We start from the raw sequence: 15959 nt of genomic DNA on the forward strand, positions 1-15959 counted from the left end.
TGTATATGGAGAGTTTTGGTACTTTTTATTTAGGTAGATTAAGGTTAATGTTTACAAAAAAAAAACTTGGAATGATGTATTTACTTGAAATGCAGAATTAGAGAGAGTGTGAGAAAAGGTAAAAGACAACAGAGAATAAGGCAGACAGTGAAGCTTCCATCTGCTGGTTCACTCTCTCAATGGTCTTAACAGTCGTGGCTGAGCCAGGTTGAGTTCTGGAGCCTGTAGCTTTCACTTGTTTCCTACATGATACAAGGGTGCCAAGCATCAGGCTCATCCTCCACATTCCCAGAAACATTGTCTGGGTGTTGGTATTTATGTGAGCAGCTGAACTAGAACAGTTGCCAGTATGGAGTTACTGTGACACAGGCAGTAGGTACAGCCCATGGTCTCATGGTGCTGCTCTATCTTACTAGTATTTTTAAGGTAACCAGAACTTTATGGGGGATTTCATTAATATCCTATGATTATATTAAGATTATAGATAGCTATATAAGGGTAAGTCTGTGAACATTGTTCATGTTAATACAAATATACACTATACTACACTTAGTATAAATCTTGAGCTTTGTTTTAGGCTAGCATAAATAACAGAATTAATGTTAGTATTTTTTAAATGGGCATAAAGACTCAATATTTTGATTACATTTAAATATTGGAGTAATTCTTTGTTCTTCACAGAAACAGAATCAATGATCTTGAAATAGAACTTCAAAGAACATTTCATTATTACCAGGAAGAGGTAGGTGTGTGCCTGTGTGTGTGTGCACACATGCGTTTACTTGTTCCTGTGAATTTATGTTGGATAGAAAGGGAAAAGTGATTCCTTTACTAGTTTTATATCTTTCTTCAGGTGTTACATGTGGTTTTCAGATACTTCCATATTTCAGTGATTCACAGAATATGAGATAAGAAATTTTAAAGGTCATCATGTCTGCTGTTTCTTTGGAAAAGTGGAATTACATTGCAGACATAAAAGTAGATTTTAAATCACTGATAAGGTGTCACATTCAGCCAGGTCAGTTATCTGTTAATTGATAGTTCCTGTTGTGGCTGATTAGTGACCAGAGAGAATAAAGTAAAAATTTATTGTATAAATTTTAGCTGTGTTTAAGTGTACTTACAATAGATGATGGAAATTTCCGTAAAAGGGTGTTTACTGACGGAAAGTGTTCTTGGATTGTTTCTTAGCTTGTGAGTTACTTCCTTTGTTATCAATAGATATGCTTTTTTTTTTTTTTAAGAAAACTAATGTTTCAATCACATTGTTTCAGATTGTTTCTGTTCAGAAAGAAACCCACAATAATTGGGTAAGTTACAAATGCCCTTTTTAATCTTCTTCAAATTGTGTATTTCATTCAAAGAGTTAACATTGGGGAGTTAAGTTTATGAAACGTAGTGTGTAAAAGATTTGGCCAATTTTGTTTGCATCAATAATGGAATTATGTTTACTGTGAGCTTTAAATTCTAAGTTGTATCCTGGTTGTTCTCACAGTCTTGTTTTAGTATTTTTCTTCTTCCAAAGTAGAGGAACTTGGGGCATGTGCTCATGTTTATGTATTTACATTTTGGGACATTGGATTGCTCCTTTTTATCTAGAAGAGCCTGAAAGGTCTCTGGATCATTTTACTCATTTGTCAAACAAATGGGATTAGAAAAAGAGCTAGCTAAAGCCCTTTCTAGTTGTAATATTGAGGGTTCTCTTAAGTGATTCTGAGTGTTGGTACAAATTAAGAAAAGGGTCATCTGGGGAACTAGTTGTGCTGCAGAGGAATTGCATGATGAGGAAGTGAAGTGGCTGTAGACTTTGAACAGTTAGAAGGAAGAGCAGAGCTAGAGCTGTTGACAGTAGCTGTCTACTGGGGAGTGCCTGTCACAGGGAGGTGGAGACAGCATTCAGGGATGTTTGTCAAGTGCTTGACACTGATAAGCATTAAGTCAGTGTTAACTGGTGTTACCATTGCTATTATAGTGAAGACTTGCAAGTCTGAGAGGAGCATAGAATGAGAGAGTGGTGTGTTGACTGTCAGGTCCCTCCCCTCTCTGACATTCTGTTTGTTTTGGTTTCCAGAGTTCAAGTGAAGATTCATTAGTGAATGAGCTAGCATCATTATAGATTCATTTTTCTTCACCATTTTTCACCATTTTCTAAATACTTATACATGTTAATTTTTAAAGCTAATTTTTAAAATTCCTGTTATACTCGGCAAAGTACTTGAAAGTATTTTGCATACATAGTTATGAAATCCATTTAATATCTGTAATTGGATTTTATAATTACAGATGTTATAGATGAGAAAACAGCCCAAGGACGTATAATGATTTAGATTCTTGTCTTTTACAGTTTCTATTAGTTTGCATTTAATATTTATTTAGTACGTGTGACTTTATGTTAAAACATTTAGAAAGTGTGTTCCCTACTTCTGGCCTAGAAAAGCAGTGGAGGTTGTCCCAGTGCCTTGGAACTCTGCACCTACATGGGGAACTGTAAGGAAGCTCCTAGCTGCTAGCTTCAGACAGCTCAGCTCTGGACATTGTACTTCTTAGGGAGCAAAACCCTGGATTGAAGATCTTTTGTTCTCTGTTCATTTCTCTCTGTAAATCTGCCTTTCCTAGAACATTAAATAATGTGTGGATACTTTGAAAGCACCTACACATTTGATTAAGCTTGCTTTTTTTCCACTTTTTTACCTTTATAATTTCAACTGTTACTTTCTTCATTGACCACTGCTTTGTTCCATCCTGTTGGATTAACTTTATTTGCTTTAAACTTACATAGTAGTCTCTTTCATGTGCTGTGGTGAATACAGTGTTCTTTATTGAGGTCATTTTAAATGTATTATTCACATACACAAAATTAAGAAATTTCATATATTTCACATGCATGATTTTAAAATATGCTTTCTACATTATTCTTGTCTCCTCTCTCCTTCCTACTTTGTTATTTTTGCTTTAGTTTTAAAAATTATATACTTCCCATTTTCTTTACAATCATAAGCTTTACCTTTCGTTTGTTAATTGAATAATGCAGCCTATGATAATTAGACACTTAATGTTCTTCAGGAGAATTGACCATGGCTATACATGATAGTGAAATAACAAAATATCTATATATTTGTTGCACTCTGTATGTTTTTATGCAAAATTAGGGAAAGAATAAATGTCTCTTGGTGACAGAAATAACAAGTATGCGTAATGGTCACCAATTCCATAATATTTTTGTGAAAGACAAAGTTTAATGTGTGACTGCTGTTCCATTATATGTGTGCATGAAATGAGCCTAAAGACTTGAAAAATAATTCAGTGGAGAAAGACAAGGAGAAAGAAGTGGAAAAAGAAAGAGGCAGGGAGAGAGAAATAGGCATGCAAAAGCGAAGTCATCATTTTGTTTAGATCTCTGAAAGTTAATCTACTTGTGCAATTTTCTGAGACTACTGATGCTCAGCTTGGAACTCAGTCCATGTCTTTCATGCAGGTGGCAAGGGATCCAGATGCTTAATCCATTGCCACTGCTTTCCAGTGTTTGTGTGTTCAAGAAGCCAGAACCAGTAGATGGAACCATAAACTGAACCCAAGTTCTCTAAAGTGGGACATGGCTGTAGTGGCAGCTTGCCTTCAAGGCCCAACAACAGCCCTTACTGTGATCATTCTTTGTGTCTTTACCCTGAGATAGTTTCAAGTTCCATGAATGAGCGAATGTCACTTTTTCGTCAGCAGACCTCTTAGAAGGCTTTGAAGATGTGAGTGCTCAGTGTTTGAACACAGTGTTTTGGAGTATAACATAGTCATTGGCTGAAATTTGTCTTAACCTTTGAGAATAAGCTGTAGACTCAGAACTAGGTGTTCAGGTCATGTGGCAGTAAAGATGGTGCTTAGGATACCTGGTCCTCTGTTGGGCTGCCTGGCTGTGTGGCAGATGAGGAGTAAACAGGTGTATGGAAAAAGTTTCCATTGCCATTCAGATAAAAGAATAAGAGAAGTCTTAACTATTGGCTGTGACTTTGTATGTATTTATTTTTGGCACCATGTCTTGATATTAGTAGTCTATTGCCTATATAGTTTTCTGCCTTGTAATTAACAAGTAGCTATCTTACAGTATTATACAAAACATTCAGAAATCATTGTTTCCATATTATTATTAGTTCAAAAATTTGGTGATTGTAATAACAGGATGATTGTGACATAGTTTTCAGAAAAAAAGTGATGACATCATTTTGTGTTGGGGAAGGATTTTTATATGTAATCTTTTTGGATGGAAAGTACTACAAATAATTTGTGAATGTTTGTTCTTTGGCCAAGTTCCTTTCTACCATTTGATGAATCATAAGTTAAATAATAAATTTGTTATTGTGTGTCCTTACTTGTGTGAAAATTTGAATTGTGTGATTTTCAGTTGTATATTACGAAAGTATGTACTAAGTGATTTTACCAACCTTTATGTGACGAACTGCTTTATTTTGATAGTTTGGTTAGTCAGATTTTCTAGGTAAATACTGCATCTAACCTCCATATTCCCCAGAATGCATTTAACTTTTTCATGTTAATTTTTTGTGGTTATTGAATATGGTTGATATTTACCATGTTGTGTAATTTTTTTGTCAGTAACATACTAAATTTTATCTTTTGTGAAATAAATGGGTTAGTATTTACACAATAGTATGTACTTAACGGAAATGTGGCATGCTTTGATTATATTAACTGTTAAAAAAAATAGCCTTTAGCCACAGGCTGTGACACTATTTTAAATCTTTATGATTTCACAGAATTATAGGGAGTTTTTTCTAAAAATGATTGTCTTGAGGCAAATAAGCAAAGCTGCCATTGATAATGACTTTGGGTCTCTTATTTCCATTGTCATAGCTCATAGAATATTTCTTGATTAATCAAACATCCTTCATCTGACATGGGGAGCTTAACATTCATTTACAAGTGCACAATTGGCTTCAGTTTTATGTTCACATTATTCTCTAACTCATTTCCTGTTTCAATAAATCCTTAAAATGAAAATGTTTTATTTAGATAAGATTTTTAATAAAAATGATATGTGCATTGACTATGATATCTGTACACTCTCGCTAAGATGCTGTTGCTCATTTTAATCTAAAGTTTGCATATCTTTAAGTTGGCAGCTTGTATTGCTGAAAGAAGCCTGAATGACTTGAAGCAAGAAAATAAAAGGAAAATGTAAGTATATCAGTGATAACACTTGAAAACTTTGGCTACTTTATTCTGCTTTATGAAATAGTTAATTTTTTTGTAAGCGTAAATAGGAAAGGGTATGGTGAATCTTGCATATTTCATTTTGAAGTATTTACTCATTTTGTGGCTGTTGTTAAGTTCTTGGGTCACTGGAATATTATTTGAAAGATTAAAGCTTTCCTGCAAAATTTTAAAGTTTTCCATCTTTGATGTGTATATGAACGAAGTTAGGTAGCTAGTTCATTGTCATTATTTTGAAAGCACATCAAAAATATCCAAACCAAGTGGAAAAGGCAATTAAAATTTGTGCATTTTGAAAGTGAAATTCCAAAGATATTTCCATTATTCTCTAAGTGGTATAAAGAAAATGAAAAAAAAAATTCACAAATAACAAAAAATATGTTGATAGCTCCAATAAACAGAATGAAATAAAGCTTGGAAATTCTAGTCCTATATTGCACATTCAGTTTTTGTGATTACTAGATATTCTCAGTTTCTGATTGAATTTGTTCATTCATCTCTTGGGATATTATTTGATCCTAAACTATTTGGGGTGGGGGGAACTGTTGAAGTAATATTTATACTTCTAAGGCAGTGTTATTTCTATTATGTGAATATTCAGTATATTTTTGCTTTAAATATAGTGATACTGTCAGGGCAGGTCAGGGAAATAAAGAGGACATGCATGATTGCATTATTCTTTACATGCATCTCTGATTGCACACACATCACTGATTCAACTTTCTTGGGTAGATTGCTCCTGCTGTTGTTGGGTTTTTGACCCTGAGTATAGCAGCAACCTCATTTCTTGTCTCATAGGAAAGAATTTTCGTGCGGATACAATTTAATTTTAAAGCAAGATTTATTAGAAAAGTTGAGAAAGGAAACTCCCGTCCTAGTGACGGGAGGGGGCTCTGAGATAGAAAGGACCCTTACCTCCTGCCAGAGTAGCAGGAGAAGTGGAGAAAAAAGAGACCCTAGTCCTCTGCCATAGTGGCAGGAGGAAAAATGGAAAAAGAAACCCATATTAATGGTGGAGAAAGCATCTTTTAATGGTTTACTTCAAAGGGGCTCTCCAAGGAAAAAAGGAAATTCCTGGTCCCCCTGGTATCTGGCTTTGGGGCAAAAGACCAGACAGGTGTCAGACATTGGACATTCCTAGCGATGAGTACTACTTCCTCCAGTCCTTCAATGATAAGGAGACCAGTCTGAGGCCCTCCCACACATTGGCCAGATAGTGACTGATACTTCAGGTTGAGGAATTGATACGCTAAAGCACCTTTGTTCCTTGGAAGAGACAAGTTCTGGTGAATCCAAGAAATGGTGGGGGGAAATAATCTTTTATATTTGAGTAAAAATGGCTTGAGGACCAAGAATACTCTAACTTACTACTACCCAGTCTAACTCCTCTCACACTGCCAAGTATTCCTTGACTCATCAAAGAGGGTTCATTTGCTTGGTTGATCAGAGTGACTGCTCAAGCCATCCTTGACTTCTGGTTTTATATTGTGTTTTAGTAAGCTTTTAATGACTATTTGAAGTACTGACTAGTAATAGCTTAGGAAGGAAGATTTATTTTGGCCAACAGGCTCTAGATAGGCTATGCAAAATTGAGTCCAGAACTGGTGAGGGTGGAGAACAGTGGAGAGCCCATTCATTACACAGCAGACAAGGACGCAGAGAGCGATGTGAAGCATACTCTGCCTCTGTAACCTACCTGCCCTCTCTTGAGAAGCACCTCCCCATGGTGACCCGTTAGTGCCTTGGGATTTCTCATTAGGCTCATGCACAGCCTAGTTGCCATGAATAGATGTAATCTCCACCATCAATTCATTATTGTTAGTCATTGAATATTGGAATATAAATGGCATGAATTTAAGGATCTAAATTGTAAATTCTGTATTTATTCTATTGCTGAATATTGGCAGTTTTCTTATAAACCTTATTCCTCTATTTTAGTGGTTTTTTGTTTTCTGTGATGATTTTTCTTTCAGCTTTAAGAAGTCTCCCATCCTCTCCCATTCCTCTTTCCCCATTCCTCCTAACCGTTTCTCCCCTAGGTTCACAATGTTATAGTCCTTCAGGAGAAGTCACAAGTCCATCATTCTGTCTTAAAATATATATCCTGGCACAATGGGAATTTACCCATGTGGGAGTCCATCTTTTATTCAGGAGACGCATACAGGAATATTTATTCACTCCCAGTATTCTAGTCTCCATTATGCAGTTGATATACGAGAAAAGACACACACACACACACACACACACACACACATATATATATACACTCATCTGTTTACCAATATATGTATTTGTTTTGTGTAGTTGCATAACATTGCCTTATTTCAGAGAGAACATATTGTATTCTTTTCCTTTTGGAACTTGTTTATTTCACTAAGCATAGTGCTCTCCTCTCCAATTACAAATAGTAGATTGTTGCTATTGGTAGATTTTCACTATTTTTTATGGGTATATATGTTTTGATGAAGTAAATATACCACTTTTGTAACCATCGCAGTTTCTATGGATATAAGATTATTAGTATATGATTGCTATCATGGATTATGCTGCTGTAAATATAGGTATGCAGGTCACCTTCTCATATTCCGATTTCAATTCATGTGGATATATTCCCAGAAGTGGGATACCTCAATCATATGGCAGATCAGTTTCCACTTGCCAAAGCACTCTCCATACTGATTTCCATAGTAGCTTTACAAGGTACTCTCCCCACCAAAATGGAGCAGGTGTGCCTTTCTCCCTCAATCTTATGAGTGGTGGTATTAGTAGATTTCTGTGTGTAGGTCTTTCTCACTGGAGTGAGGTGGGACCTCAGTACGGTTTGTATTTGCTTTTCTCTAATGGCTATGGAGCGTGAACGCTTTTTCATATGTCGTCCAGCCATTTGAATTTCTCCTTTTGACAAATTCCTGTCCTTCATCCATTTCTTAATGGAGTTGTTTGTTTGGCTGTTGCTTGAGTATCTGATGCTCTCTGTAAATCTTGGATGTTATTCCACTATCTGTTGTATATTGTGCAAAGATTTTTTTTTTTTCCATTTGGTTGATTTACAGACTGCTTTTCCCTGTGCCATATAACTTCAAGCACACTGCACTGTCCCAAGTCAGAAATGTCTATGCAATTGTTTGCTCCACAGATAGATGTAATAGGGAAGTGAGAAGTTGAATCCAGCAGCTTCAAGTGGATTTTTCCATGTGGATGGCTAGGGTACAAACAATTAAGACCACTACCTTCAGCTTCTCCCAGAAATTGAAAGGGAGCAGGATCTCAAGGGCAACATCAGACAAGGACCAGGAGCCATGTGGGTATCAACATTGCAGATGTTATCTTTACCTGCAACACCACAATGCCCAATCCATATTTCACGATTTGTGTTGACTTTATATAATAAATCCAGTGCAAATAATGACAAGCCTACCATGTATATTTGGACAGTGGTGGAAAACATTAGTGCTCATTTATTGTATAGTTGCAACATTTCATCTCCAGCTTTGATACAGCTGACTTTGTAATAAAAATAAATCTTTAAAAAAATTGCAAATTATCATGGAAGTTTTGGGATTTTCAGGACATGAAAAATAATGTGGATAAAATGGCAGATTTGTGGTGTACCTGCAGTGTTAGAAAACATTGAGCTATTCTTGTTAGGTTAAAATGAAAAATATTCTACAGGTATGGGATTAGAAGAGTGGATAGAGAAATCCCAGAGCCTGTGGTACTATGCCATAAAATAATAAAATAAATAAATGAACTTTTCACCTCTGACAATGCAACTCACAACAAAGTATTGAATGCCCCGTATGTCACTGAATAAATGAAAACAAAATCAAAAACCTTCTTGAAGAAAATGTTGCTAGTGTATGACCTACATGTCACTGAGAAATTAATAAGAAAAAGGTTTTTGAAAGAAATGAAAATAAAAATAAAAATATTAAAACCCATGAGATGCAGCAAAACGAGTATTAAAAGTGAAATTTATAACATCTGGGCTTACAAAAAAATAGAAATATCTCAAATAAATGACCTAGCGTATCTTCAAGGACTTATTGAAAAATAAAAAAGTGGGCCAGCAGAGTGGCCTAGTGGCTAAAGTCCTCGCCTTGAACGCCCCGGGATCCCATATGGGCACCTGTTCTAATCCTGACAGGCTTGCTTTCCATCCAGCTCCCTGCTTGTGCCCTGGGAAAGCAGTGGAGGATGGCCCAGTGCTTTGGGACCCTGCACCCATGTGGGAGACCTGGAGGAGATTCCTGGCTCCTGGCTTCAGATCGGCATAGCACCTGCCATTGTGCTCACTTGGGGAGTGAATCATCGGACGGAAGATCTTCCTCTCCATTTCTTCTCCTCTCTGTATATCTAACTTTGTAATAAAAATAAATAAATCTTAAAAAGAAAGAAAAATAAGAAGTGATCAAGAAGCTAGAAATGATTAAGATCACAGGAAAAATAGAATTGAAACTAAGAAACTACAAATTGCAACAGGGAAGTACCTTTTTTTATGAAGATTAACAAGACAGTGTTGTAGCAAGATAAGCAAAGTAAACAAAAGAGGAAAAAAATAAAATTAGAGACAAACAAATATCATAAACTAATAAGATGATCTCTTCTTGATGGATGGATTCCTTGCTCATTGTGTGGTATCCTTCATTTCCTTTAATATTATTCATGTCAGTTTGCATCTATTTTTGTTGATGAGATATGTCTGCCATAGGCAGTAGATAGATGGGTTTTGCTTTTTGATCCAGCCTGTTAATCACTGACACTCTATTGATCCATTTAAGTCATTTATATTCAGGGTTAATACCAATAGGTAGTAATTTGGTGTTGTCATTTTAACAATGCATTGTTCATTGTTCAATTTAGTCTTTTGTTTTATTAGGATATGCTCCATGTTTGCCTTAGGTTTGGGCAGATGCTATTCGTTTCCTCTGTCAATAGAACAACTTTCAGTATTGTTTTTGGGCAGGTCTGGAAGAGACAAACTCAGGTTTTCTCATTGTGGAAGAATTTTATTTTCAAAAACAAAGGAAAGCTTTGCTGGGTACATCATTTTGGGCTTACATTTTTTTTTCCTTTTAGAATCTGAAATATATCACTCATCTCTTTTGGCCTGTAGAGTTTCCTATGAGATGTCAGTGGTGAGGCTGATTGGGTTGCCTCTGCATGTTAATTTCTTTTTTCACCTGCATATTAAAGGATCTTTACTCTGTTTTCTACTGAATAGAACTTGATTATCTTTTATCCTGGCCAAGATCACTTTTGGTCAAAGATTCTGAGAGTTCTGTGCCCCTCCTGTATTTTGTTTCCAATTCTTTCTCCATATTAGGGAAGTTTTCATTTATTATTTCATTGAATACATTTTTAAATCCAGTGTCTCTGCACATTCTTGAGTTCCCATAATTCTTATATAGCCTTTTAATACTGTGTCTTAGCCCCAGTGCAATAGTGTAGTGGTTAATGTCCTCGCCTTGCATGCGCCAGGATCCCATATGGTCACCACTTCTAATGCTGGCAGTCCTGCTTCCCATCCAGCTTCCTGCTTGTGGCCTGGGAGAGCAGTTGAGGATGGCCCAAAGCCTTGGGAGCTGAAGCCACGTGGGAGACCCGGAAGAGCTCCTGGCTCGTGGCTTCGGATTGGCTCAGCTCCAGCCATTGCGGTCATTTGGGGAGTGAACCATCAGACAGAAGATCTTCCTCTCTGTCTTGCCTCCTCTTTGTGTGTCTGACTTTGCAATAAGAATAAATCTTTTAAAAATAGTGTGTCTTAATTCTTGAATATTTTTGTTAGCTTGACTCTTCTCCTCTTCCAGATTTTTAATTTCTGTCCCCATTGTTAAAGAAAATGTCTTTCAATTCTGACATTCTTCTGCCTCATTCTATTATTGAAGCTTTCCACTGAATTTTTAATTTGCTCTATTGTGTTCTTCATTTTAAATTATTTGTCTTGATTATGTTTCAGCATTGCTATTGCCTGTAAGACTTATTCCTTAAGTTTCTTGAATACTGTTTTTGCTTCTCGCTGTTTTTCTTTATACCATTTTTAAAAATTCTTTTTTCACCATTTTTGGGATTTCTTCCTCAGTTAACTCTGAGGTTCCTTTGTAGGGGAGACATCAGTACTATTCATTGTGCCTCTGTCTCTTCTTTTGCTTTTCAGCATCGCACATCTGGCAAGCAGATACCTCTCCTTAGGGGACACTTCTAAGCTGTTTGCCCACTGGTCTACAGGTCAATTTTCCTTGTTGCATTTAGTACCTGATTCTTTCTTCACAGTCACCTGTGCTACTTCCTCCAGTGAATTTCAGTCTCAAGTTCTTGTGTTAGACTTCCACCATGGTCTCTGTAGCCCCAGCTCTCAGTTCTCCACTTTCTACCCCGCTATGATCCTGTGCTATGGCTTCACCTTTGCCTCTATAGCCTTTTTTCCCACTCTCAGGTAGAACTGTGCTTGTGAGTAAAGAGTCACCAGCTATCCTAAGTTACAGGGTTGCCAGCAGTACTGCTCTTGCTGAAACCTGCTGACCATTAGATCTGAAGGCCACCAAGATCTATTTTGGGTGGAACCTATGATATACCATTTTGTTATTATTTTCCCTGTGAAACTAGTACAATGCATTGCCCTGGAAGTGAATTCTTCTCTGGCTCAGTGACTGCAAGCCACTGTTGTTTCTTCAGCTGCTCAGCCTTATCCTCAGTACACCAAATGGCAACCCATGTGGCACTCATTGGAGTCTGGGCCTTCTAGTTGATAGATCTGGGACTACCTAGAGCTATATTGGGTGGATTATGTAGAATGCCTAGTCAGTACTCTTTTCTTTATGGAACCAGCGCAATACATAGAGCCACAAATTAGTTTGTTCCTGGCTCAGTGCATAGACAGCTCTCATTGATCTTCAACCACAGTCCCACATCCTTTCTTCAAGTACACAAAAAGGCACGTGATGTGACAATGGTGGGGGTCTGAGCCATCAAATCCACCCTTTTATGCACCTGACTGATTGGGCTCTGTCACTACCTTCTGCTCATGGTGAAATCAAGCGTATCAGCAGAATGGGCAGTTCTCTGCCTGGATTCAACTCTTGAACTTGAGGTGAACTTCCCTTCCAACAAGGCTGTTGGTGAATCTGTGATTGCTGAACACTAACTGCCACTGGGGTACTTGGTCACTGCACCACTGCTCCACAATCTCTCCTCTGCTTTCCCATGTCCACAAGTCTGCAGATGTGTTTCTACTATTGGTCTGGGCTCTCCTATTTCCTGGGATCCAAGTCTGTATGCCTCACCCTGGTTAATGATTCTCCCTCTCAGATAATGTATCCGTAATCCATTCCTCAGTCTTGTTTCCCCACTACATTCTTCTGAATTTATCATTGGAAGAGAGCGCAAAAGCATTTTGTAAGTTACTGAGTTTAATCCTGGTGTTATGCAATCTCGAGGAAATGGTACTTTTTGTTGTTTTAAAAAGGTGATCCTGACTATGTGTGTTCTTTCAGTGATTTCACACCCCCAAAATTGGATTGTTGTGAATTGATACTAATACTAATGTGTCATTCCTGCCCATAAACTGTTTCCTAATGGGATTTAATGGATGTTGCTGCTAGTAACCATTTAGTGTGCAAATACAATCGATAGTATAGGTAAAATGTTAATTTTAAATTCTTGAAAACATATGGTGTATTTTAGCTTTATTGATTTTCTATATGCTGGCTGTCTATTTCTCATTACCAGTTTGGTGCTTTAGTAACACATTTCCAAATTTAATACTGGAGAAAATGAAATGAAAGAACATAATAGTCAGGTGTGCTGCTTTAAATATTTGAAGTAAGAAACAATCATGTATTGGTCATATCATTAGGGTGTCTTTTGCATTGATACTTTAGTAGGCCCTTTCAAAACCAAGGAGAGTGTACAAAGGCCTCATCTCTAGAGGGACAGGTGTCAAAGGATTTCTGACTGTCTGCACCTTATGCTGTCTTTAAAAACATTCTTCTCTCCCATATCCATGGTCATCATAGTTTCATGTACTTCCAAATGTGGTGGCTTCTACCATCGCTTAATGCTTGCACAACACCTGATATGGTGAAATGCTTCCTAAGTGGCATTTAATATAGTATGTGGAATATAAAACATTTACTGAGCCCCTGAGTTCCATAGTTAATTCACTAAAGGTCATAAAGGTCCAGAGTCATCTGTTTGGGATTTCAAATATTACATCAATCAAGATGGATAGTGTAGTATCAAAGAACCACTATCTGTGAGCCCTGCAACTGGATCAAATCACAGTCACATATTGCATACTGTTGTTTGTGTCAGACAGTGTATGTGATGGTGGTCCCAAACATTTGTGTTACCTGGTGACGTGATAAGTATACTAGTTCAAGTATATTTTCAGAATTTGTCCTTGTTTTTCAGTGCCACAAGGCTTGACTTCGTTTCTCTGTTTCATTTGCATTTTTATTCAACAGGAATTTTAGAACCCTCTGTATCCCTGTTCAGTCCTTAAGATCAGGCTTTAAGACATTTTCTGGTGCAGTCTAAGGGCTCCATAAGTACTTATCATTGCAAGCAGTATGCACACTAATAGAAATAGGCAGCACTGATTATACTTTGGGTGTAATATAATTTTGTAAGGCAAAATTTACTTTGGGTGTAATATAGTTTTGTTGCTTTCTGGTCTGACTTGGAAGCCTCGTCAAGACTTTAAAAACTGGTTTGAAAATGATGTATTCATTTACTTATTTGAAAGTCAGCATTGGAGAGAAAGAGAGAGAGAGAGAGAAAGAGACCTTGCACCTGCTGGTTGATTTCTTCAGATAGCTACAACAGCCAGGGCTGTGCCTGGCTGAGGCACTGCATGTGGGATTCCCACATCATTAACCACCAATCTAAAATGACTGCAACCCAGTTTATTGTGGCTTACTCCAGTGTAACAAATATAATGCTGCTTTATATAGGAGTCTAAATGAATATTATGTGTACGTGTAATTTCTTTTTTTTTATCTTTTAAATCTTACTACCCTGCCAAATTCATACACAACTCTGGAGACTTTCGTGATAGCAAGATTATTTTAAGAGGTGTTGCTTTGAAATTTGAGTTTGTAATGTTAATTCTATATCAGAAATGCTTGCATATTAGTTTTCATGTTGTGTTTGCAGTGATAATTATGGATATTTTTATGGGAGGCTCCAGTTGTGGTACAGTTAAAAGCATATAAGTCTTTTTTTATGACATGCCTTGAATATATTATGAATTTTCACTTTTGCTTTAAGGTACCTGATGGTCGAGGAAAACTGCCAGCTAGATCAAAGGGCTGATGTGTCACTTGTGGATGAAGTCTGCAACTATACAAAAAAAGAAATCTTGATCTATAGGTATTAAATGCCTTTTGTTTTGTGGCTGTAACATGTCTAAAACTCATTTTTATTTTTAAAGGATTGCCTAAATGATAGCAATATTAACATTAGTGAAAGAAGAAAAATCAGATCTCTCATTTAATTCTTATAGTGTGCTTTTATGAAGTCAATTTTATCAGGCAATTCTCTTGGTGTTTTAATTAATATTTTGAAATAGTATATTCCCGTAATTTCATATTAATAGTCGAATAATTACTTTTTGTTCATAGAAAAAGAGTTGAAGATCTTGAGCAAGAAATGGATAGAACCATTCGTAATTCCCAAAGATTGGTATGTATGTGTGTGTGTGTGCATTCATTCATTCATATAGTTTTTTATTATCAGTGTGTTTATGTGGATTGAAAGAGAAATGGAATACATTGACCAGTTGTATGCGTTTCTTTTGTGTTTAGAGATATTTTCACATTTTCAGGATTTCAAATAATGCGAGATAAAAAAAATTTTAGAATTGTATCTGCTTGGAAAATTAAACACATTGCACTCAACAAAGGAAAGATTTTAAAACATCAGTGGGGTCTCATATTAAAGCAGGATAGTTATCTGTGAAAAAGACATCTGTTTTTCTGGACAATTATTCCAGGAGAACATAAAGTAGAAGTGTACCATTTAAAATCGTTAATTACCTTTACATGTGAAGCACAATAGATAATATGGCCATTGAGGTTTACATTAGAGGTGTTTGTGACTTTGGAGTTGCTTGAAGTATTTTTTTCAATTTGTCAGGTATTTCCAGTGTTTATGATAAATGTACTTCTTATATTATAAAAACATTGAATTTTTTTGTTTTTTAGATACTTTCTTATGACAAAGAAGCACAAATCAATTGGGTAAGTTTCACACTGCCTTAAATGTTTTGTCTGTGTTTAATTAAATTTTGGTTTTCTGTCAAGAACCTAGGCATGGCAATTGGTGGAAAAGCGCTATGTTAAAAAAAAAGATAGTAAAATTATGTGCCTCTGATAAATAATGCATTGTTACATCACGGTTATTTATTCAGTCTACTTTCAGCACAATCCTACCTCAGAAAGAACTTGTATTCTGCTAGGGGTTTAGAGGAACTTGGTGTATATGCTCCTGTTTATGCATGTACATTTTGGAACATTGGATTGCCCCTTGTTATCTAGAAGAACCAGAAAACTCTGTGGATCATTTTATTCATTTGTAAAACAAATGGGATTAGAAAAAGAGCTAGAACTGAGAGTTCTATTAAGTGATTCTGAGTGTTGGTACAAATTAAGAAAAGAATCATCTGGAGAACTCGTTGTCTGTGCTGCAGAGGAACTGCATGATGAGGAAGTGAAGTGGCTGTAAACTCTGAGCAGTTA

General features: G+C 36.4%; 1 protein-coding gene and 1 long non-coding RNA gene across 2 annotated transcripts in view; both read left to right on the plus strand.

The window, feature by feature from the left end:
- LOC131482770 (cTAGE family member 9-like) overlaps nucleotides 1-15959 on the plus strand; it is a 565689-nt gene that overhangs the window by 25729 nt on the left and 524001 nt on the right. The gene's annotated exons all lie outside the window — the stretch shown is intronic.
- LOC131482782 (uncharacterized) lies at nucleotides 680-15468 on the plus strand. The gene is made up of 6 exons (XR_009247275.1): nucleotides 680-742; nucleotides 1275-1310; nucleotides 5123-5184; nucleotides 14491-14592; nucleotides 14844-14904; nucleotides 15426-15468. It is a non-coding gene; the product is annotated as an uncharacterized LOC131482782 (long non-coding RNA).

The sequence above is a fragment of the Ochotona princeps genome, chromosome 20, assembly GCF_030435755.1.
Source record: "Ochotona princeps isolate mOchPri1 chromosome 20, mOchPri1.hap1, whole genome shotgun sequence".
NCBI classification, from domain to species: domain Eukaryota; kingdom Metazoa; phylum Chordata; class Mammalia; order Lagomorpha; family Ochotonidae; genus Ochotona; species Ochotona princeps.